Here is a 26,192-nt window from a genome sequence, read left to right as displayed (position 1 = left end):
GACGAGCACCAAACATCGGCTCCTAGAGACAGACACAAAGGGGCGAAAACCGCGAAATCAGAAGTTGGAGTTCGATGAAATTGGCGTAATAACCTCGAACGTTCCATTGAAGAATGGACAACGACGAGAAGAGAAAGGACAAAAACAGAGAACAAGGAAGAAACACAGGCGAAAGAGCGACAGAGCACGTTAAAGAATATCAGGGTCGGGATCAGGGTGAGCAAAGTCAGGGTTAGGGGGCATGGGTAAACTGAGCAAAGACGGAGGGGAAGGAAACGGGAGAACAGATCAGAGGTGGGGGGCGGGGTCCGGAGGAGGAGGAGGAAGAGGAGGAGACAACGGAGAGGAGCAGTCAAGGACAGCAGCAGGAAGAGGGGGGGTAGAAAGAGGGGAAGCAAACCTCAGCAAGGGCAGCAACCGAGAGGGAAGCGGGGGCTAAAGAAACCTCCATAGCAGGAACAGGCGGCGCAACCACCGAAATGGGAGGGGAAGGAGCGAGAGGGGCAGAAGTAGGGGCCGAGGAAGAAAGCAAAACCTTCTTACCCGCCGGGGAGGAGGAAGGAGAGGAGCCAGGCTTACGCTTCAGACTTAAAGAGACAGGTGTCCCAGCAACCACGTACTGGGCAACGGATTCTAGCGTCTCGGCAGGAGAAGCCGAATGAGAGCACACATGACGGCCGTTTGGAGAGCGATGGACATCAGCCCGCACCGACAGGTGGCGGGGAGAGTCAAGAGATGGAGGGGAAGGATGGGAAGGAGGAACGGAGGGAGACGAAGAAGAAGACACAGGAGACATGACAGACCGGGTAGAAAGAAGGGAAACCCCAGACAGAGGACCAGGAGGTGGATCCTTCGGGAGAGAACCCAAAGGAACAGAGGAGGGGGCAGAGGGCGTATCAGGGTCCAAGGCCCGGAAACGGTTGTGAGTCTGAGGAAGGCAGGAAGGACGAGGAGAGGAAGAGCACAACACGCGAGCATAAGAGATATTAGCATAAGGCGGGAGCCGGCGAACCTGGCGTCTCGCCTCAGGAAAAGATAAACGCTCCCGGTGCTTCAAGTTGAGAACGGCTGCCTCAAGCTTGTAATGGACACACGCACGGGAGAAGGTTGGATGGGCCTCACCGCAGTTGAGGCAACGAGCCTGGGGAGAAGTGAGTGACCTTCGCCACCACACAAAGGACAGAGAGAGACAGTCCCAGAGCAGCGGAGGGCACCATGCCCAAACCTCCAGCACTTGTTACAGAGCCGGGGAGAAGGAATGTACTCCTGGACAGAGCACCTGGCACCAGCAAGAATGACAGAGGGTGGAAGGGTCCTACCATCAAAGGTTCTCTTCACAACCCGGAGGGGTTGACGGCGACTACCACGAGGGGGACGAGTAAACGTGTCCACCTGGAGAATAGAATGGCCCTGGGCAGCAAGGATATGTCGAATATCGTCGAGGCTGTCGCGCAGGTCCCGAACACCGGTCGCAACATGAGGCGGGAGCAAAATAGTGCTAACACTGGCATTCAACTGAGCGTTCTTCGAGACCCGAACAGGGGTCTCGCCAAGGCAGGATAAGGCAGCCAAGCGGGAAGCAGCATCCTGAGAAGGAGCAGCAACGACACATGTACCGAGACGAGTGGGGTTAAAGTAATGGAGGCATCCACGGAATCAACGAGATGTCGATGGAGGGAGAAATCGTCAGGAGGCGCAGAATCAAGAGGAAGGAGATCAAAATATTTGGCCCACGAAGCGGGACCAAACAAGGCTTGATAGGTAGCAGAACTGGAAGGAATCGAGCGAGGGCGGCCGTGACGAGGATGGCGGTGAGAACCCCCAGAGAGAGGGGTTAAAAGGCGCAGTAGTTACAACTAGAGAAGGAGCCGCGCCAGGGGACGAGGTAGTCACCACTGGGGGCTTGGGGCCCGACCCAACCACAGAGGAGGGAGGGGAGCCAGGGGAAGGAGTCAAAGAGGCCAAAGGAGGAGCAAGGTCGGGGCCCAATGCAGCGGAGGCTACAGAGCCCAGTCTTCCAACACGGACTGACTCGGGGGCTTGGTCGCCCACCCCACGAGCCTGAGAAGGTAAAGCAGAAACAGCCGAAACAGGAGTCATCATCATTACGAAAAAGAAAATTCATTCACGAATGTGCCCCCACACCAACCATGGAGCCACAATTAGAGGCAGGACACCCAACAAGAAGCTATCGCCGATCTTACCGGGGCCTCCTTGAGGTGCGTCGTGAGTATACGCCCCACAAACGCCACCTTAAGAAACCGTCAGTCCGTCGAGATCGGGTTCAGTGACGAAAGGGGGATTGACAATAAAAGGTTTCCCTCGCTCTCGACGTCGGGCACTACAGTTCTACGGGTGCAAGAGTATGCCTCCTCAAGCACCCAGGCGTCAAAATAGAAGAAGTCCAAGGGAAGAACCAGAACAAGCAAAAGGTCGGCAGGAAACGGCAAGCAGATAGGAGAAAGAGGGGGGAGAAAAACGAAACAGAAGAAAAAGGAAAAGGTGCCCAGCAGAATTGGAGAGGACGGCAGCAGGAGCACAAGGCTAGAAAAGGACAGAGGACTGTCCCAAGGAGCATCACACTCCGGCAGCCGTCCACTAAGCCCCCACACGGCAACAACGAGCCGAGCGGGGAGGGGGGGAGCAGCTAACAAGTATGCCGTAGAACATGTTCCGTCTAGTGCAGATTCTAAATATATTTTCAACATGATTCATTGAGGAAGTTAAATCAATTTTGTTAAAAAATTTTAAAAATTGGTTAAAGTATGATTATAATTACGTACGTAATAAATACTAATTAAATGGTAATGCATTAAAAACACTACTGATCACAAGGTAACTTAGCCTGCGTCTCCTCCTCCCTCTCATGTGTGTTTTTAAAACATTGCTGCAGTGTTGGACATTCTTGAATTATTCTAATACTCAGGGGTGGCGCGAGTTCACCAACTCATAGCTGCTATGGCAAAGCATAGTAGAGTCGAGTACAGAAACAATAACTAACATATACCGAGACTAATAAATACAACACTGGTAATACTAGCCTCATTTACCAAGTATTTATTAGCCGCTCTCGGCCATGGTTCTCAGTTTTCACTACATTACAGGGATACTGGTAGTGTCATAGTAATAATCCCCAATAATTACGAGATGATGAGCCAAAATTTAATTTAATTTAAATTCTCTTGGTCAAAATTCAGCAGATGACCTCTAACCGCCACTAGGCTACAGCTCAAGTTTGATTATTATACCACATCAGTAATCAGCACACCTTAATACATGTAAATCAAAGCATATCCTGACAGTATTAGATTATAAAACCTGTTCTCTAAGGAGCTCCTTATCATAAGGGGATATTACGGGAGGGGGGGGGGGGGATATTAACAGTTGACTAGTATCACTGAGGCGAAGAGCTGCTCCTGGCCCAAGTCTCGCCACTGCTTCAGATGCTGTCTCCAATGACGTCACTCCCTCACCAGTTGTCCTCCGATGTTGGGTGCACCCTTCAATCTACTCCACTTTCTAGTAGCCTCGGTGGGTATTCACTGGCGTCATATTCCAGCTTCCTCACAGCCGAGCCCACCACTACTGGGCTTCCTCGTAAGTGTCACAGGTCGCGTTCCCGGGGGCCCTTCCTGAACCCACTCTGACTAAACTGTTGTAAAAGCTCTTCACTCTACTAGCCTACTCGCCATCCCCGTGTAGCTGTTGGAAAGTTGCTTCACACACTAACAAGCTACACTAGCGCCGAGAACCACACAACCACTGTCACTACTTGTTGACCAATATTCAACACTAACCATCTCTGCTGACCAATAGTTTCTCGTCTCGACAGCGAACTCCTCATTAATTACTGCCTTGCAGCATCAGTGTAATGTTTCCTGTCACTGCAATTTTTTGACTGAAAATTGCAGTGACAGGAAACATTACACTGATGGAATTTTACATTACAATTTCAGTGAAAATTGTCACTGGCCACTTCCACACCGGCACTTCGTGTGCACTGGCCACTAACCGACTCCCTCACTTCTTCGGGACTGCCTTGAGGACCTGGAGGGTGACTACAGTGCCCACAGTTACTCCTGAGGTTGTGGCTGATGTCCTTGGTCACTTCATTAAGCTGTGGAGCGACCCCTCACTAGGCCCTCCTGCATCAGTCTTTATTGCACAGCCTCTTCCATCCCATATACCTCTTCAATATGTCATCAGCCGCCCCTCACGTAAAACAGAGGTCTATTGCTGTCTCTTTAAAGCTACACTTGACAAGACAAAAGGTAATCCAGCAAAAATCTTTGAGCACTCACGTGTACGTCGTTCCTCGTCCATGTCTGAGATAACAGTTACATCGTCAGGACCTATGAGCTGTCTCGTAGCTCGGCTCGCCCAAAACAATCCGAAGGTATAGACCTGCACCTTTTCTATTGATTAGAGGAAGGTGCAGGGCTGTAGCCAATCACGTCTCTCGTTGCATCCCGGGTATGCCAGTGTCACCGCCCTAGATGAGAACCAACTCGCCTACAACTGTCACAGAAGCCACATTTGGAGTACTAGGATAAAACCTTCCCTTGAGAATTCCTCAAAGCTGACGTTATAAACAAAATCGTGCAACTCGCACTTTCCCATAAACTTAAACATTCTCTGGGCCACCTAGCACATTTGTAGGGTCGATATCAATGACTGTGGGGAAGGCCTGAATTAGACAAATCAAAATATTCTACATGGTGCAATTTCAGAAGCTGTTTCATGTATCATTTCATCTCTGGCCTGCGTGTGCTGCTAAAGACCTTGTTTTTATAACCATATCTTTACATTTAAGTCATTGAAGGCTGGTGCAATCCCCGTTTTTCTATTACTCCTTTTCATCTAAGTGGCTCGTAGTTGGTCAAATTCGTGATCCATCTCACTGATTCTGATGTTGCAGTTGCTGTGTTGTGGTCACTGTACGTCTTTGGCATTCCCCTCTCAATTATTTGCTTAATCTGTGCTAAACTAGTATGCAAATGCCTAGATTTTTCTCTTTATTGCAAGTTTGCTTAAGTATCCTACAATCTTAACTGTCGAGTGTTCACATTAATGCTATGACATTTGTAGTCAGATGGATGTTGCAATGTCTGTTCAACAAGAGCAGGTTCCAAAGCCTTTTGAATGGCTAGCATTTTTGTAAGGTAGAACACCTGTTTGAGTCTCTCCAACTATCTACAGAATTTACTGCCTTAACTGCATCTCCGGATTCTTGTCCCTGCTGGTCTACTGATCCGTCAGTGAAGTGAATCTGTCAGCTAAGTTTACTTCGTATGTGAAATGAAACAACAGATCGGGATTAGGCCGATTATTTTTTTCTTAAAGAGCAATGATCATAAAGTCTGCTGGCAGATGGATTACCAAGGAGCCTACATAAAGAAGTCTGCATGTATTTCGTCGACAACTCACTCAGTGATTGTATTTGTGACCTCTTATATATGATGTTTTTATTGCACAATGGGTCCACGTGCTGGAGTCTGAAGCTCTTCGGTTCCGAGTTGGTACTCCAGTGATTATAATTTTAAGTGAACCGATTCTTTGTCTAATCATTATCTTGGTCAATGTATCAATCCCATTTACAGTTATTTCAACCGATGTTAGTTTAAATTCTAGTGTTAGGGTTAATATTTTCGTTCATCTAGGCGCTCCTGTTATGTCTCGCATTACATCCTTTTGAACAACCTCAACCTGTGCCCATTGGCCCAACCCGTCCTCGACTAAAGTCCATTACATCCAGCGGTCGACCCCACAGATGCACTCCAAAATTTTTACATGCTGTTCATTCAAAACGGAAATTCTCAAAAGATAAATTAATATATAATAGCAAATTGTGCATATATAGACATAGGTTAGGTTAGGTGTTTAGGTTCTGTTGATTATTTGTATTTGTAGTACGTGGGTGAAGCATTTACAGTGTTGTGGTTCTAACAAAATTCGTCAGTGAAGCACTTGTTCCGGAAGTGTTCGAATGAAATCGGTTGCGATTCGTGTGTATTCCGTTTTTCTCTTCTTGAGAATAGGTGCAGTTTGCATGAAGGGGTAACCCTCCTGATGACTGCACCAGGACAGATGTAAGGAAACGCGTTGATGGTGAGGAGGAGAATAAAGTCAAAAGCGGTAGATGTGATGGGCCGTAGAGAGAGGAGTGGCGACGAAAACATAGGCGAACGTTAGAGGGAGACTCCCCGCACCGGAGGGCGGGGAGTCGTGGTCACGGCGGCAGCTGATCCAGGCACGGCGTAGCCGTGTGCGCAAGATGGGAACTAATACTTCTCCGGAAACTTGCGTATCGGAAAGCGCAAGCAGTACGCTTCCCAAATCACCCACAGGTCGGCGGGCAGCCGGCCATCAGGCAGTACCCTCGGCTGAGACATCCTATCCGGCACCCTATAAACAAACACCTTCTCAGACGATACCCAGATAGTGGACGAGCACCATGGGATCGGAAGCACCCGGGCATCCCGATAAGGGCCCAACTCCGGACCCTCACAGGGCACGACCCCAGCAGACGGGACTATGCTACCACCAGACCGGGGCAGTGAAGGAGGGGGAACAGCAGGGGTTGCAGGCGCGGCAGCGACCCCACCACAGGGCACAGGAGCCGAGGCCCCCCGGCGCACATCTTTCCGCAACATCGCGACGAGGTCCCGATCATCAGGGACAACCCCCCCCCCCCCACTGCAGGGATCCAACAGCAGGTGACACAGGAAGGGGGACACAGGTAGCAACTTCGGAGCCCCACACATCACCATCAAGTTCCGCCTGGAGGCGGAACTTTACTACAGCACGGTGGCCCTGAAGCAGCTGGATGCCCACCAGGTCCGACAGCTCCACATGCAGCACGTCCACCAGGGCGACACCAACCAATGGATGGTCCACCGGCACCGTAAACGCCAGACCAGCTGACAGCGTCCTCGTCATTGGAGGGCGAGACGTCCCCATGGCTAAGCAAACGTCACCCTGTCAGTGGCAAACCACCACCAGCAGGGCAAACAAGCGATCACCCAACGTAAACACTAGCCAGGAGCGGAGAGACCTCAGGAACGTCCGACCTGGCCGGCGGTCACCAAGCAACTCCCTTCCGTTTTTCATTCATAAACAGGGGGGTTTGGCAGGTGCATGGAATCACTTTTGGGTCTGTTTGGAGGATCGGCTGATTGGCCAGGAGGAAGAATGATTAAGGTAAACGGTGCATAATCAACTAGGAAACGAACGACGCATTTGTAAAACATTAATACTGTCCAGCTCCTAGACTGTGCCATGTGATTGCTCATATTGTGATGATAATACTCAGTCGCCATATACCATGTGATAATTGTTCAGTTGCAATTACGCCTTCTGATATTGAATTTATTGGCTGAATGTCATTTCAGAATTAATCCCCCGAAGATACCAGAGTTGTGTAACCTACTGAAGGTTAATGTCGGGAATGCATAGGTGCCTGTCTGGAGTGTTGTCACCTTGTTTCATTGCCTTAGGTTTCTGTGCAGATATGTTTAGCCCTAAAATGCTGCATTCGGCCGTTACTTTATCTAGTGCCACTTGTGCTTTATTCGAGAGTGAAGGACCTTTGGCGACTAATGCTGTATCAGCATAGCTTTCTAATTTAACTCCTGCGAATGCCATGGTAACTTTTTATCATTATTAACATATTTAGGTACATCTGCATTTGTGCAGCTATCCTAGACAATATGAAGGAAGAGTACAGTGTGTCAAAAAGCTAGCTACGTGATGGTTAAATCCCCATCATTTGGGGCATTTGGGGCCATATGTGCAGTAGCCTGCACTGGCAAATTTTGGGTGCATTATTAGGATATCCTCAAGAACACGAGTGTAAATAAAGTTATTGCAAATCTCCAGGTACCTTATGCCAAAGGATCTGAATTGTCTGATAACTGGGCATTTGGTGATGTGTGCAAGATCATACCCCCAGTTCCTGCTCACAGTTTGCATCTGGAGTGCTCAGGATTGGGAGATCTGTCACCTGTAGCCACCTGCCACAAGTAACTAACCCAACCTGATCCTGGCAACCACTATGTCGCACAGTCTGGTGGATGTTTAGTACTGCCCATAAACATAGGTTTCAGTTTCAGATCTGAACAAATAACTTTTTATACTGGTGCTTTCAGGTTGTTGGGAGTCTAATTTCTCTCCTATCAGACCCGAGTGTTTGGAACAATATCGTTTTGACAGCAGAGATGGTGAACCCAGGTCTAATTTAACTTCATCTTTGTTACACGCTATTTTGGCTGCTATGTCATTATGATGGCTTATATTTATGTGTGCATTATGATGGCTTATATATGTGTGATGGTATCCATGCAAAGTAGATTCGAAAACCTTTACTCTGTGCAGCGATTAGGTCATTTAAAAGTGGTAGTATGAGGCTCTTGCCATCGACCTTCCAGAAGTTTTTGATTGCTGGAAGACCAGACTTTGAATCACTAAATATTTTTCTTCCTCCTATGTTTTTTAATGTACTGGTAGCTAGTTCAAGTGTTGCTAGTTCTGCTTGTGTGGAGTACAGCCAGTTGTTTAACCGGACACCGACAGTCTGTGTGCATGTGTTATTTCTATAAAACATTTATGCTGCGGCAATCCGTCCAGTAGAAGATTGGACAGTACCGTCGGGGTAGACAGTGCTCGTGAGATCTTAAACTTTTTATGAAGGAGGCAATTGTTTCAAGTGTAACTTTGAGAAGAGCAAGTTTCTCATTACCCTTCTTGGTGACTGGTGTGTATTACACCAGAATGGTGAGGTACAGATGAAGAGGAATATCGGAGACAAGTAGATTGAATGTAAAAGGAATGTCGAGTTTGATGAGATTGTAGGCATTTTTTCTCAGCCATTAATCACAAAAGGCGTGAGTCTGTAAGTTGGCACCAGTCATTAGGGTGTTAACAACACTGAATAATGTCAGAGTAATGCAGGAGATGCAGGGTTTCTCATGACTAAGGCGAAAGTTAGGATGGCAAAAGGACCATGGCAGAGGAGGACTCCTCGAAGAGTTCCACTCTCATACAAGTGTTGTCTCGCACCTGGCCTTGCAGCTTTAATATAGCATATGTGCCTGTGCCTAAGAGTCAATGTCTACAAAATAATTATAATTATTATATAATCAATGCAGTTCTATTCGCAATGTCTACTAGCGAAGTGGAGAATATGGAAGTCGATTCCATAGATAAGTTCTACTAAGACAGGTAATACCAACAAATTGATTCTGCATTGATTATTTATGCCGGTTTCTGGTGTTGTCTGAATGCATCTCTGTCATCCAGTATTTCGTTGTTGCTACATATCAAACTGCATCGATTGTTCATGTCTGTCTCTCTTGAATTACAAGATATCATTGATTCTGAGTGGCTACTGCTTCCTGCAGCTGCTTTTGTGGATCGTTATGGTCTGATGTCTTTACTACCAGACTCTTATTGGTAGTCTGTCCATGTCATGTTTGTCCTCTTGTGCTCCGTCTATTATCATACTGTTGCTTATGTAACTGTGGTCTAATGCACGACCGTGTCTATTATTACACGTGATTTATCGAGTCTTGTTGGGCGAGTCTGCGTTATCTGTAAGCTCGTAATAATGGTCTTTAGCCATGATCTTCACAATGTTTCTCAGCTGTACCTCTGTAAAAATGTAAATCTTGTGTTGACTCAAAGTAATTGTATTTTGACCAATCCACACTAGAAAATGAAGGGATGACGACGTTTCGGTCCGTTTTGGATCATTCTCAAGTCGATTGTCTTAATCTACTTGAGAATGGTCCAGAACAGACCGAATTGTCGTCGTCCCTTCATTATCTAGTGTGTGGATTGGTCAAAATACTTCATTCCCGTTATTGTGAATCATCGGCTGCTAATTGTATTTTGTTACCATGTATTTCTGCAGTGTTTTTGTTTATTAACCTATTTGGAGTTGATTAAGTCTGGAAATTGTGTTCCGAGTACGCGTTTCTGTCGTGGCTGTGCACGAGTGTTCCAGACGTTGGTGTTTGTGTATGTAGTGCTGGTCTGATTATCCTGACCTCAGCTGTCTGTACCTTTTCTTTCCGTGTGGCTCAGGTTCTCCATGCACGATGTTTGCCGCCATAACTTGGACATTTGGCTGCTGTGGCCTGGGTTGCCTTGTGCTTTGCTATAATGTCTTTGGTTGGATGCCTCAGGCTGTACACTCCGCATCTCTCCTGCTCGGTGCAGCGTGTTTGATGGAGGCCATATTTCTGACATCTGAAGCCGCGCAGGGGTTCCGAGACGTATGGTCTCTGTACATTCTCCAACTTCCATGATTTGATTCCATGATTTGACTTCCATTCAAGATTTGCTTGTGTTTTAGTATTGTATCTAGTGTTACGTCGTTTGGGTATCCCAACAGCATGACTCGTGTGCGTCTTTCTGAAGGGTCCAGCTTGAGCAAGCACACAGATTTTCCTTGCAGGAATATTACCATTTCTAGATAAATTGCAGTCTTTTGGACTGGTTGTGTCATTATAATTTATCCTTTTAGGTTGACTGGGATGGGAATTTTGAGCTCTGGTTGCCTCTTTCATTGCCGTTACTACTCCATATATTATAGGAAAGTTGGCTGTGCATTATCTTGAATTTGGGAAAATGCGCCGAGTTTGACGGTGGATGGTGTATGACTGGTGTTATCCTCTCTAGGTTCATTATATTTGATGTCTTTCTGGTAGAAATACTTTGCGTAGCCTTGATAGCAGTTTCCTTCTCTACTTGCTGTTCCTCGGTGCACTGTCCCTCGTTGCCAGGAAAAGGCTTCCATTTCCCCTTTCTCCTGAACTTCTCCATGTCGTTTCCCCATAGTGAGGACAGATTCACTGCCCTCCCTAATCTCCAAGTCACTCGTAGGTCTGGAGAAATTTATTTCACTCCAACGGAGGTCTAAAGTGATTTTTAACATTGTAATCAGGGATACCTAACACCTAATTGAGCTGTTTGGTCTACCTTTCACAGGCAAGCTCAGTGCACCTTGTAAAATGCCCCCTTTGTGGCACTACCCACAGGGTATCGCCTCGCCCTTCAAGGTATGACTAAGTGCCCTGGTCAGTGGTAATGCCCTCACACAAAATAATAGGTCATGGGAGCTGAGCTACCAGACCACTGTGTTAACTGTGGGTCTCCTGCATAAGGTGCAAACAGCAAATAGTCAACAACTGTATTTATAAAAGAATTGCAGACGAAATCTTCAACGTTCGTTCCAAACAAGCTATGATCAGAGTTTGGGTACTAATTGGTTGTTCCTCACAAAACAGCGAGGATTTGATCTCATAACTGCTCAAAGTCTGAAGTTTTCCATAGAACAAACCCGTGTGTGTCCTCTGCTGTACCAGTGGCGAGTCTCACGGCTTGTGATAGGCTCATCCTAGTAATGTAGGTCATTATGAGCTTGAGCCACAGCCTACAGTTCTTTGTTACCTCTACCTCTCGCCTGATGCTTCACTACTCGTAATTTGTATTATAGCTGCACTCAATTCTTAATGGATAGACCAAGTTATGGTATACTTTTATTAGCGTCTTGGCCTTGACACATACCAAACATCCATGATCCCTCCCAATTATTAAAGATTCTAGAACATCACGCACTCCCGGCGGCCCGACACGTATGCAGTCAACATGTTACGTCAACAGCTGTGCAAGTTCACTTCCTCGTATCACTGGAGATTGCTGCGAACCCAAAATGTTTCGTCTGAGAACATTTAATACAAGAACATTAAGTCCAACAGATGCTATGTAGTGATTGTCTACAAGAAGACCTCATCCAGCAGACGACCCCATCGTCATAACCTCGGAGAGCTCAAGAGGTTCCTGCTCATGCTAACACCGCCAGGTGATTAACATTCCTCGACATGAGCGCTATGTGTTGAGCATTCCTTCACATGAGCGTTATGTGATGAGCAACTGCAGCCATCGTGTTGGGTTTGAGTGTTGCGAGTGGTGAGCCGGACTACGGTGCTCGGTGCTCACATGGCCACGTGTGCTCTTCGCCCCACAACCAACAACACTGCTCAAATAATTTAGAGAAAAAGGCCTCCAGAGACAACCTATTCTCCCTTGCCAAGCTCTCCAGTAATTCACTAAAAATGCCTAAATGACCACAGAAGAAAAATTATCGACAGTGTGCTCACTTCAACCCAATTCCCGGACTGGAATTGGAATTACAATGGACCGGAGTCCATACTTTCCCCAAGTACTTATCTGGAGATAGTACCAAAAAGGTGCAATTTGCCGACATTGTGTGTGGCTATGGAGGAGTGTTGGTTGTCCTTGCCCAGATTTTTCCTGACACGCTTATGTTAGGCATGGAAATACGGGTGAAGGTGCCAGACTTTGTTGTTGACCGCATTCATGGCTCTAGAGATAAGAAGGATGTGCCTGGGAGATATCAAAATGTAGCTTGTATTCTTACTAATGCAATGAAGTACCATACAAATTGCTTTGAGAAAAGACATTTTAGCAAAATGTTCCTGTTTCGTCATCCACACTTCAAAAGAGCCAAGCACAAATGGAGAATTATCAATGCATCACTCCTGGCAGAATATGGTTACGTTCTGCGTGAACGGGGGCCTTGTGTACACTGTGACGGATGTGAAGGACCTTCATGAGTGGATGGTTCATCATTTTACAGAACATCCTTTATTTATTCGTGTGGATGAGAATAATTTGGCTAATGATCCAGTGGCACAGTGCCTATTTGAGAGCACCGAGGAGGGTCAGAAGGTATCCCGCAATAGTGGAGACAAGTTCCTGGCTGTTTTGTCGCAGCATGTCAGATCCAGGACAACTTAGCATTTTGGTAGTGTGTGTACAGTAACAAACTGTATCAGACGACAGACGAGTGGGCGCCTGACAGCTGAGTGGACAGCGCTTCGGATTCGTAGTCCTGAGGTTCAGGGTTCGATCCCCGGGGGCGGCGGAGACATAAGGGCAAAAAGTTTTTCACTCTGATGTCTCCTGTTACCTAGCAGTAAATAGGTACCTGGGAGGTAGACAGCTGCTATGAGCTGCTTCATGGGTGTGTGTAACAAAAAGGAGGCCTGGTCGAGGACCGGGCCGCGGGGACGCTAAGCCCAAAAATCATCTCAAGATAACCTCAAGAGAAGAGTAGTGAGGGCAGCCAAGTAACATTCTTACACATGTCCTCCACTGTGTACACCACCAACAATCTCTAGCAGCTTCACGCCTCAGTACTACAGGTACACATGTCCTCCACTGTGTACACCACCAACAATCTCTAGCAGCTTCGCGCCTCAGTACTACAGGTACACATGTCCACCACTGTGTACACCACCAACAATCTCTAGCAGCTTCACGCCCCAGTACTACAGGTACACATGTCCACCACTGTGTACACCACCAACAATCTCTAGCAGCTTCACGCCCCAGTACTACAGGTACAAACGTTACCATCATCCTCCTGGTGGTTCCTGAACCTCGGGCAGCTGTAAGTGCTTGACCGCAGTGGTCACCCATCTGTGGTCACAGCCACCATCTTGTGTAAATAAGGTCACCTGGGTGTGGTCACAGCCACCATCTTGTGTAAATAAGGTCACCTGGGTGTGGTCACAGCCACCATCTTGTGTAAATAAGGTCACCTGGGTGTGGTCACAGCCACCATCTTGTGTAAATAAGGTCACCTGGGTGTGGTCAAAGCCACCATCTTGTGTAAATAAGGTCACCTGGGTGTGGTCACAGCCACCATCTTGTGTAAATAAGGTCACCTGGGTGTGGTCACAGCCACCATCTTGTGTAAATAAGGTCACCTGGGTGTGGTCACAGCCACCATCTTGTGTAAATAAGGTCACCTGGGTGTGGTCACAGCCACCATCTTGTGTAAATAAGGTCACCTGGGTGTGGTCACAGCCACCATCTTGTGTAAATAAGGTCACTTGGGTGTGGTCACAGCCACCATCTTGTGTAAATAAGGTCACCTGGGTGTGGTCACAGCCACCGTCTTGTGTAAATAAGGTCACCTGGGTGTGGCCACAACCACCATCTTGTGTAAATAAGGACACCTGGGTGAGGTCACAGCCACCATCTTGTGTAAATAAGGACACCTGGGTGTGGTCACAGCCACCATCTTGTGTAAATAAGGACACCTGGGTGTGGTCACAGCCACCATCTTGTGTAAATAAGGTCACCTGGGTGTGGTCACAGCCACCATCTTGTGTAAATAAGGTCACCTGGGTGTGGTCACAGCCACCATCTTGTGTAAATAAGGACACCTGGGTGTGGTCACAGCCACCATCTTGTGTAAATAAGGACACCTGGGTGTGGTCACAGCCACCATCTTGTGTAAATAAGGACACCTGGGTGTGGTCACAGCCACCATCTTGTGTAAATAAGGTCACCTGAGTGTGGTCACAGCCACCATCTTGTGTAAATAAGGTCACCTGGGTGTGGTCACAGCCACCATCTTGTGTAAATAAGGACACCTGGATGTGGATTTGATTTTCACGAACTTACTATTTGTGTGTTGAATTGTCTTCCACTGACGTGTCCATGTCCACAGCCATTAGCCTGTCAGTGCCAGAACAGGTGAAGGTCGAGTCTTGGAGACGAAGATTACCTGACCATCCCTGGCGTGTCCAGCACTGGGCGAGGTGTCCTCAGGTGAGTGGGTAAGTATAGCGGAAATATCTTATTTAACAACTCACTTTTCAACACTTTGTAGAGATTATTTAATGTATCAACTATGCATAACAAAGAACAATTATCTTGATTGGAACGTGTCTAAATCTTTGAAATTTGGGGAGAGAGTAGCCATATTGGTGAGGCAGGTCAAAGGGATAAGGAAAGATTTCCCTCGAGAGGGTTGAGTACCCATCCAGTTGTATTATGTGCCTCTGATATACAGAGCAATCGCAGCATAATGCATTATGCTTAATACACTGGATGACGAACACGTCACAGTTATGTTAGGTTGATTAACGATCCAACCCAACCCTGCAGGTTAGGTTGGGTTGGTTCGTTAATGCAAGATTCGCAACTAATTAAAAAAAAAAACATTGGGACTAGCACTATAGGTCACTGTTAGATGGAGGAGCTGGTAGGCGGTGGACAACGGTGTGACCCGTTAGATGAATGGTGGATTAACAGGACGATGGCTCACTGGTAGATGAATGGTGGATTAACAGGACGATGGCTCACTGGTAGATGAATGGTGGATTAACAGGACGATGGCTCACTGGTAGATGAATGGTGGATTAACAGGACGATGGTTCACTGGTAGATGAATGGTGGAATAACAAAACTGTTAGATCAATGATCTTTAAGAGGGGGCACCGAGGGATAATGGTGTTTATATCACACAATTCATTCCTGTACACAATAAGACTATTTAGGTTAGGTCAGGACAGTTAGTGATGCATCGACATTATTTACACGTTAAATGTGTAGTGGGAGGAGGCGGGGGGGGGGGGGGGGGAAGCAGTCGGGACTGCCAGCCGACGAACGGAAGGGCAGACAGTCACGACTGGGTGTTACACTTGTACGGGAAGTAATCATTGCTAACAGGTATTGTATCTCACACCCCCTAAACCTTCCTTCATGCTGACACTAACCTGGTAATGCTTATCTCCTCACTCTAAACCTTAATGGCTTCACACAATCTACTTTAAATGTTCCTTGAAGCGACCTTGAAAAATGTTTTTTTTTTCCTCTGTGAATCCTTATTTGCCCAATTGCTGCAAAGGGCCCTGACGGCTGAGTGGACAGCTTTCGTTATTCCTAGTCGTAAGGTTCCGAGTTCAATCCCCGGCGGAGGCGGAAACAAATGGGTAGAGTTTCTTTCACCCTGAATATCCTGTTCACCTAGCAATAAATGGGTACCTAACAGACAGCTGCTAAGGGGTGCTTCATGGGGTTGTGCAACAAAAAGGGGGCTTGGTCGAGGACCGGGCCGCAGGGACACTAAACCCCGAAATCATCAAGATGACCAAGATAACCTCATTGAAACTGACTAAACCAATTTGAAACTCTTCCCTAAACGTTTCTCCTCCCGAAATTAAAGTCTAATGTTTGCTGTATCTCTCACGCTAATTCTTTGTTACAGTATATGAAATGATCAACTGTATGAATCTATTTAAATCATTTGGAATTCTCTTCGAATTTCCTCCCTTCCCCTCATTCCCAGGCATGTTGCAATGATAATTACAGTTGAAAAACCATACTTACACTACCTAATGTACGAAACATTGAAAAAACTGTATAAAACATTGATAAAACAAACATTTTGGTTTTGAAAGTTTTTAACTGCGTTCGTCACTTATGCCCTTCTTACCCTACTATTTTGTCTTGTAATGTACCACTATAAATGTGTTTTAGTAATATTCACATACAACGAGACAGGATAGTTGAGGGCGCCAGGCTGTCTGATCTTAGTAATTAAGGGATCTCACCCTTTAGAAGTAATGACTACAGGTTGACCTTGCCTTTTGCTAAGCCGATAATTGCAGACGGCTGGCTGGGGTGTGTCCCGTTCAGACAAGCAGCTGCCTATTGTTTTAGGGAGAGAGCCTGAGGCTATCTTACCGGGTAGGCAGGGCTTAGCTCCAGGATCCCCCACAAATACCCATGGAAGTGTACTTTTGAGAGGAGACAACATTGAATGTTGAGCAGAACAGTAGTGGAGATCGCTGGTCGTGAGTCCCACAGCCAGGCCAGGCTTACACAGGCCGGGTGGGGAACTCAACTGTAACCATCCCACCCCCTCCCCTCTCTATCAAACTTTGGCTCAGTCTTGGGTGAGTGAGCTTGAGAGGTGACGTATAGTGTGTTTTCCAACTTAGGTGTTTGATTTTCAGGGGCAATCAGCCGTAGAACTATCAATTTCCTGTATGGTGATTCACATTTGTGTATTCATGTTGATACTGAACATGTAAAGATATAGTTGAATTGTATTACCCATTTAAGTGAAGACCTAATTGTAAACAAATGATTAATTTGTTGCTGTAAATTGGCTTTAATTCCGATCCCGGGATCTTGGGTTTCCTAAGATTGGTTGCAGGTTTTAAAGGGAGGGGGAAGAGTTCTCGGATGCTTATGGACTTGAAGGCTTGATTATATACGAGTACAAACTTACAGTTGATACATGAACATCTCTGATATTGTGTTTTACAAACAAGTTCCATTCCTTGTATTACATAGGTTTACTAGAATGGATGGTGGCGGTGAAAAGTATTAGTTTCTCGAGTTTACTGGTAGCTGATCAGGTACAATGCCTTGTTTTTGTGGTACCTTGGTGATCAATCATCGAGGTTACAGGGTGTTGAACTGGAGCGTGTAGTATGAACTCTTGGGAACTCTTGAATAGTTAATATAAAGACAGGGCTAATGGACAGAGGAGCTAGTAGTTTCCGTTTTTCGTTAGAGTAACATCTTGCATCTAACCAAAAACATTTGGTTTCCTATAATTTCACCTTTTTAATGTTGCATGCATCATTGCAGCATGACTTCACCACGTTTTAAATCATCGGTATTGCTTTGCAAATTTGCAACCAAGGACGGGAGGCGTCCTTTACATCCTCAATAACCCCTGCAATGGTCCTCTGTTATTATTTAATCTTAGTCTGAGGCATAGTATCTTACCTGACAGTTGGACACTGGCTCATAATACCCAAGCCAAATTAACAACAATTCAGGCCCACAACAGAAAATTAATGAGAGTCGAGAGTTAGAGTCGAAGCGATACTCGGGGGACTTCCAACCAAAGATACAAGACAATTGCACCACCACATGGTCAAATGAATTGCAACCTGGAATGTCTTTGATTACCCAGAGCCGAGGTTCGAATCCTGCTCACAAGCACCTAATGTTCTCATTGATACATCATATTAATGTGATTTTGTGCCTTAAGACCCATCTCTGACATCCTGCAAGTTTAAAGTTCTTGAAAACATTATACACGACAGGCTAACTGTCGGAACCGACCTGTGAGATTTATATTTATTTAATTTATATGAATTTATATTTACGTTAATTTATATACTTCGATAGCAATTTGTATAATAAGTGGACTGTATTTCTGCAATAATCTCAATCTCACAAATCGATCCTCTACACATTAGGAAGGTTTATATTAATTAAATTTATATATATGCAGCCAATCAAACTACAGTATTAACTACATACATTGAAAAGGTTCCTTATCTTATTTGTACAGCAAGTTAGTCCACCAGGTATAACTAGGGTGTAGACACCAAATTATCCTCTTTGAGGTAGCTTCCATCACCCAGGTAACTGATGCACAAAGCATATGCTTCCTCATCTTGACCTGTCAAAAGGGCGCTAACTGTAAAGCCAGGTTCTATATATGACAAGCTTTATCAGAGAAAACACTATACATGGAACATGAAGACCTGGCTTAATTACCTTTAGTTTGAGGCTGCCTCGCGTTCTAACCGGACCACCCTACCCAATGACATTAATGGCCACTAATGATATACGGGTTTCGGAAAGAACACTTAACTTTATTTGTTGACAGCGTGTTGAAGATGGTACACCTTTGGTTTCCATAACACTACGTCCAAGTAAAATTAACAGGAGCCGAATTTGCTCCCGTGCCTCTGGTCTCAATATAAACAATGGCTGACCCTCCTTCCTCACCCTGATGCCTGGCTTACATTGTCCACATGACAAAGTGATAGAAGGGTCACATTTACTCTACTTTAGTATTGATAATTAAGTTAATTTATATGAGATGGTTTATGATGGTAAAGTCCAAAGACTAATGTATTTAAAAATAATTCCCACCATAATAGGTGGTGATTTATAATAGTATGTGGTGATATCCCGTTTTCTTTAGACGGTAATTCCACTACAAGTTACGTTTTCTATGGGTAACTTGTTGGTAATACAGCAGCAATTATTATCTGTCTGTATGATATATTTAATGGTGTCGGGTTTTCCGACTTAATTCCCCAGGGGCTGCTCACGGGTCGAAGTCCTAATTAGAACAGACGAACACCGATACTCCTCCTTCGAATTATTAGATTAATTTGATGTTAGTAGTTAGTAATCACACATTTGTGCGTCTGTTCGTACAGGACGGATGTCCCGTGCTAGAGTTGCAGGGGTTAGAAGTCTAATGCGATTTCATTTCCCTGTCAACTCTTGAAAGGCTAATATTCAAGCCTAATTACATATTATTTAACCCAGAAGACTGAATGTGATCAAGTACTACAGTCAAGTATGATTCAGGGACTGCAGTGAGATCAGTGACATTAGATATAACTTGAAGTTTGTTCAGGTAACTAGTCACTGATATATAAACACTGAGGCCCATGGAATACATCTTGATTAAATAATAAATGTATCAAATCAGTCATCAGATTTATTGGGGTTTAATTTAGTTAATTGATTCAGAAGATTGAATAGCTCATCATAAAAGTAAAGTATGGTTCTGAGACTGCAGTGGGTTCAGTGACATTGGTCGCAGTGACTTGTAGCTGTTTAGGCTACTGTTCACTGATTTGCCACTGAGGCCTCATGAACTCATCTTCAGCTTTAAATGATGATACTAACATCAACCTCTGTTGGTATAGTCAGCTGTAATCTCCTTAGTATAATGCTACTGGAGAAATATAATCAGCTGACAAATTTAGATTTCTATTGGTACTGTTTATCTGCAGTCATAGGTCTCCTCAGGCTTGATACTGGGCCTGAGAGTAATTTACCTCCTGCAGAGTTTAACATGGTTATGCCCTGATATTTAGTAGGGCTACCTATGAATCGATGACAATAGTCTGTCCCTACAAGGAGACCGAAGTCGGTGAGGTGATCCGACTTAATATTATCTGCCAATTTTATTCCTCTATTTCTCAGGAATTTGGCTGTTGCTCTTAGACCTTGAACTTTTAGGTCTACTGGTATTTTGTCCACCACAATGGCTTGTACTCGACAGACGTACCTGCCTAAACGCACTGATGGTTGTACCACCTGGTAGACTTGAGGTCCTGCATCTGTTACAAACCCTGAGATGTTGAATGACGTCTGGGCTACAGGCCTTAATTGTAGTTCATCTGCCAACTTTTTAGTGACAAATGTTCTCTGGGATCCTTGGTCAAACAACCCACGGGTATGGACCTTGGCCCTCTTATTCAGGATGGTAATTTGGGCAGTAGGCAAAGTCGTATTACCTTTAGACTTTGCCGATTGGACACTCTTTGTTGGTTGCACCTTGCAGTACTGTACTGTGGTGGGAATGCTATCTTCCACCTTGGGGTTTGGAGACATTGTTTTGGTGTCTCTGCACAATGCTGCATGGTGTTGACCTTTGTTACACCTATTACAAGGGTGTAATTGGGTATCACAATCCTTTATGTTATGTTTCCTGAGGCACCTCGTGCAATGTTGCAAATCTTTGAGTCGCTCAACACGGGCGTCACTATAAGGAAAATTAGGGCAGTGGTACATTGAATGTTTCTCATTGCAGAACAAACATGTTCCATAGCTTCCAGTACCCTTTGGTGTCACGTTCTTGGGTGACACAGTAACTATAGGCTTGGAGGGTCCCACTGCATATACGCCCACACTGCTACTGTTCCACTTTGGTGTTGAATTATATTGTCTAGATTGATTTGGAGTACCTTTGGTACTCTGTGGTTTACTATTATTGGTTTCTGAGGGTTTACTTGGTGGTTTTAATTTGTCATGTGTTCGTAATTGATGAACTACTGACTTTAAACCTTCAGACATTTCATTCATGGATAAGATGCTTTTATTGTAATGAGCACTCATTTGTCTCAATATGTCCCTAGGTATTTTCTCCTGGACAATTATTTTCAAGACCCACTCAGCCCCGTTTGTATCTGCTGTCAGGCTGAGGGCATTGATCAATGATTCTATCTCCAGCTTGAAGACTTGGAGTGAATCAGCTGAAGCCTCCGGTGGGGGTAAATGCATCAGCTCATGAACTAAATGTGATGTTCTTACCTCTGGATCAGCATAATTATCCTTGAGGAGTTTTACTGCCAGATCATAGCCGTCATTAGTTAATCTCAGATGGGATACTACTGTTTTAGCCTCACCTGATAATTGGCCTTGCAAATAAGAGAATTTACTACTCTTTGGTAAAGATTGTTTTGAATCTACAAGGTCAACGAATTTGTTCCAAAATTCGTCCCAATCTTCCTCATCTTTTCCTGAGAAAGTGGGTAAATTAATTGGAGGGAGTCGAGCTTCTGCTTGACTCGTATTAGATGCAACTGTTGTTGTTGCTGTTGCCTTGTTCTGGGCAATTAATTTGACATAAGGCTGTAACGTGGCCCGAGTGTGATCTTCATAATTCGCAAGATCAACCATAATGTCGTCTATTTCTGTTTCTGATAAATTAGTGTTGGCAAGTTCAGCCACATATGTTGCTATTTGACATTTGATTTGCTCAAATTTACCTGCAGCTGCTTGATAATAGCTTTCCAGGTCAGCATAATCAACTTGAGATTGTTGTGACAAATCTTCACATTTCTTGATCTGTCTTGTTAAGTGGCCTTTAAGACCTGCAAGGGTTCTTTTCATTCTCCCTGCATTATCCATACTGGCTAGTTGGTGAAGCCTTGTGGGGCTTGTACTTGGGCTGCTCATAATACTGAACAAGCACTGATGGTAGCCTAGGATCAAATTCTGCACTCACTAGGCAATAATCCTACCTCTACTAGAGGTTAGCACTTAAAATTAATACACATTATATATATACAATCATACACACTAATGATTTGAGTGATAAACCAGTGTCACTGGAAGTACCTTTAGGTTAGCTCTTCTATATCACCCTAGGATGGTAGAGACACTAATTAATCACTCAAAGGTGTAATGATCATAAGTAAATTATTATATATACACAACTCAACTCGAGTTGATAAAAATTACACCCAAAATAGGGTCTGGACCATTCATTAATGGTGTTAGGTTGTTGAATATAGTACAACTGACTATGGTAATAATGGGACTAGGATGAGCAATAATAGTTCAACTAGTCAGTGGTAATATCCTACCCTGTTGTGGGTTGGCAATTAGTAAATATTATACTGTGAACACTAGTGCAATATATATTAAATAATTCTCTATTTGGAGAAATAATATACACAATTATTGATAATAGCCTCTTAATTAGCCTCTATAAAACTTCTAATATTATTTAGAAGTATTAAATATTATTAGTGACCTCGCGAAATAATGTCCACAAAATTCGTAGATAATCTCTCGCGAACTTTAACACCACGAAATCCGTGAACAATCTCGCGACAGTCACTAATTTGGCTGGCTTCAATATTAGCGCTGTCATTTCACAGAATAACACGCCACCAAATCTGTGGGTGTACATGAAACCGCTGACGAAGCTGATCTGAACTGAGCGGGGCTCGTGAACTTGCACGAGTCAACGCCGCCGTCATTGACTGCTGGCTTTGTTTAAATAACACTGCACTAGTATATTTAATGAATCCACTGGTTAACTGGTTCATCCGGTACTAAGATGACCAAATGTGGGTTCAAAGGATCAAATAATCCGTCATCCGGTTCGAAGATGACCAAATAATCCGGTTCGAAGGACCAAATAATGTGGGAACCGACCTGTGAGATTTATATTTATTTAATTTATATGAATTTATATTTACGTTAATTTATATACTTTGATAGCAATTTGTATAATGATAAGTGGACTGTATTTCTGCAATAATCTCAATCTCACAAATCGATCCTCTACACATTAGGGGGGGTTTATATTAATTAAATTTATATATATGCAGCCAATCAAACTACAGTATTAACTACATACATTGAAAAGGTTCCTTATCTTATTTGTACAGCAAGTTAGTCCACCAGGTATAACTAGGGTGTAGACACCAAATTATCCTCTTTGAGGTAGCTTCCATCACCCAGGTAACTGATGCACAAAGCATATGCTTCCTCGTCTTGACCTGTCAAAAGGGCACTAACTGTGAAGCCAGGTTCTATATATGACAAGCTATATCAGAGAAAACACTATACATGGAACATGAATGTAACAAACTAGGCTGTTGTAAGAATTATCCAGAGTGGTTTATCGACAAAAGAGAATGGGAAGCTGAGCCGCATGGTGACCTGACCCCCAGGGGAATTCGCGGTGGAAATAACCGACGCTTTGTTCATATCTGCGTATAATGAATCATCCTATAGTATTCAGTAATTTAGAGAAAATTAGCCTTTATTCATTTTTATTAAAATTGTATTGTATAATAGTACTGGATACAATATCAAGAGTATTCTAATTATTGAGTTTAAGTCACCATCAGTGACGTCACGAATCAGATCTAACTTTTAAAGCGGAGTGACCGGCGGTCATAGGTCATCAGGGGTTGACAGGTCTACTATTTCTCAAAGTTTTAATAACCATTTTTGTGATCGGGAACAGCTCTGCCGTTAGATGTTTGTAATTTAATTCAGTAAAATAATTCAACCAGTCTGGATCAATTAAGTACAACAGAGTTTAATTGTTATAACTTAACCTTGCTAAAGTAACTGGGTAAGCGATGCGGAACAATACAATACTCTGTCTGGGGTAGTCCAGACAAGGAAAAGATCAGTGTGGTCACGGAAGCAGCTGGGATAAGAGGTCAACATCTTACCTCTCCCCAAGACCAGCACAACACCCAGAGCTGGTCGCCCAAGGTATAGTGGCTATTGTAAATTATAGGGATAGTCTTCTCATTTGCCACTCAGGTCAAGTAGGGAGTGTTAAAGTGATAGGGAGTGAACATTTTTAGATTTTGTTTTAGTTTTTCTTTTAATAAATTAAATTTGTTAATATTTTGCATTTCATTATTTCCATGTGTTTTATGTGTAAACTTGTCCTGGTCACGTGGTCCACACGAGGCAGAGTTGTATTGGGCGCCGATTCTAACATCGAATCGGAATTATCATTACCGTGTAATTTATTCCACACTCAAGGTCATCGTATATAGTGGGGATCAAGCCCCTAGGTTGATTAATTAGCGTGATCGATCCAGACCTCGATCATTGCTCTTGTATTACTGGTCTGGTGGTGGCAGCAGAGGTGACTCTAGGGTTTTGTTCAGAGCTTAGGTCACGTCATACTGGGTGTAGAATCCTAAGTCGGTCAATCTAAGGCTGTTAAAATTAGATTTATTGAAAAGGAGACCGCTCCGAGTTGATTGGACTGGGTACCATACTCGACCCATTGCAATTAATTCAGAGGTGTTGGGAGCCGCCATACTCTCAACAGCAGTTCCTTGAGGGCTGTCGGGGGCGGATATATCTGTGGGACGCCAGTAGATAGTCCGAGGGCGTTATTAGACGACCCAAAACGCTAGGAAAAACGTAATCCGTGAAGGGCGTTGCGGCCTCCGAGGGACGGACTAGTAACCTACCTAGCAGCGATTCAACAACTAAGTGATCGCACACTTAGTGGAGGTTGAGTCGTCCCTAGTCATAATTGTTGCTGAAAGCTGCGTGTCGCTCTGTTGGAACCTAGATGGTGTGGCCTCTAGGCTAGGTGTGGTACGGCGAGCCGGTAGGAACAATTATAAGATTAAGTCGAGTGCATTTTTTAATTAAGTATACTTAAATTTATAAAGTAATTTCCGTTTATTTGCGTTGTTCTAGATTAATTTTTTTCCCCTAAATTCAATCCCCGGTTAAAATTTTTCCCAAGTGTTTAGCGTTTTCTTGCATATTAGGCTAAGTGCGTACGTTAAGTTTTGCTATTCCCTGTTGTATTAGTGTAAGTCAGAGGCGTTGTTGCTAGAGTGTAGTTAATCCTCTGGACTTAGGGCTATGTGTCGGTCACGATAGATAAGTGAAGGAGTTTAAGGGATAGTAAGTTGCGTGTAAATGTTATTTGTCCGCGGAATATTTCTAAGTATTTTGGGATAAGTTTTCGGCTAAGTCGATGACGGAAAGTCGTTAACTGTAATTAATTTGTATTCATGGGTCACGTGTATGTTCTGGGCGTCATTAGGATTCTCCAGTCGATGCGAGTGATATTTTCTAGTTGTTACCAGTAAGACGGTAGAATTGTGTTTGTAGACTTAGAATTCTATTTTCAGTAGAAACGTAGGTGAAAAATTTTCTAAGTCCAGCTTGGGCTAGAATCTGACTTTTTGGCGGAAATTCGAATTTTCATGTTTTGTGTATATTCTGGGGTCAGTATTACTCTAGTGCGCGCAAGGGACGTAATTCTGTTCGTAAAGCATTAAACAGTGATAATTACATTTTTGCCGAATTTAGTTATTTTGAGAAAATCGTGTTGTAATTTTGTCAGAGTCCATTTGAGGTGAAAATCTCGGATTCTGACGAAAATTCGAATTAGTGAGTGTTGAAACCGCCCGATGTGTCAGTATTGTTCTGTATACAACGTCAGTAGTAAATAATAACGTATTTATATCTGGGAACGAGAAACCCAAATTTTTGTGAATTAAAGGAGTTTTGTGATATTTGGGGTGATAGAATATTTTCCCTCGGAGTCAGAAAAATTGGCAGAGTCCAGCAATTGAGTAAAAAACGCAGTTTTTGAGTAAAATTCAATTTTTAGTAAGCATTTATAGGTCCTGGGTGTCTATATTAATCGCTAGAGCGGTTTATTAACGTAAAACTAGTTATTTTTCCTTCAGAACAAAAATTTTGATTTTTCAGCGTTTAAGCGAAAAAGCGCGGGACTTAGTTTTTTCAGCGCAGCTGGTCCCGCTCCATCAGTCATCAGTGGCCACGCTGCTCACTTCAAGTGCGCTTAGTATTCAAATTCAGTAAATATTCTTTATTAATCCATCACGAGTGCTGCGCGTTAGTTGCGTTATCATTTAAATTGTTTTATATAAATTAGATTCTTTAATTTTTTAACGTAAAGGACTCAGGTTTCAGCAATAGAACTGCGGGATATTTCACGATCAGACACGAGTGCCGGGCAGACACTCATTCATTGGATTCACTTCAGCGATTCTCTCGATAAATCGTTGTATTTCCTATTTTGGGGATTTAGTAGTTGTTTCTTGGAATAGAGTTGTGATTTTTTTTTGTGTAAGTTTACGGTTGTAGTGAGTCCGGGTCGAGGGTGTACTAAAGGGTAGTTTAGAAGAGACGTGGCACACCAGGAATCACAGAAAATGTTTAACCCAGATAATGACCAGTCAGTGGGGACCAGTGGGAGTGGAAGTGTAGAGGACAGC

At 44.1% G+C, this 26,192-nt stretch overlaps 1 protein-coding gene and 1 pseudogene across 2 annotated transcripts in view; one reads left to right on the top strand and one right to left on the bottom strand.

The window, feature by feature from the left end:
• LOC138370863 (uncharacterized) overlaps positions 1-26,192 on the bottom strand; it is a 138,641-nt gene that overhangs the window by 97,237 nt on the left and 15,212 nt on the right. The gene's annotated exons all lie outside the window — the stretch shown is intronic.
• LOC138370699 (tRNA (guanine-N(7)-)-methyltransferase-like) lies at positions 12,117-12,895 on the top strand (annotated as a pseudogene).

The sequence above is a fragment of the Procambarus clarkii genome, chromosome 33 (assembly GCF_040958095.1).
Source record: "Procambarus clarkii isolate CNS0578487 chromosome 33, FALCON_Pclarkii_2.0, whole genome shotgun sequence".
Lineage (NCBI taxonomy): Eukaryota > Metazoa > Arthropoda > Malacostraca > Decapoda > Cambaridae > Procambarus > Procambarus clarkii.
Note: the sequence above shows the minus strand (reverse complement) of the source record. Positions and strands in the feature narration are given on the sequence as shown.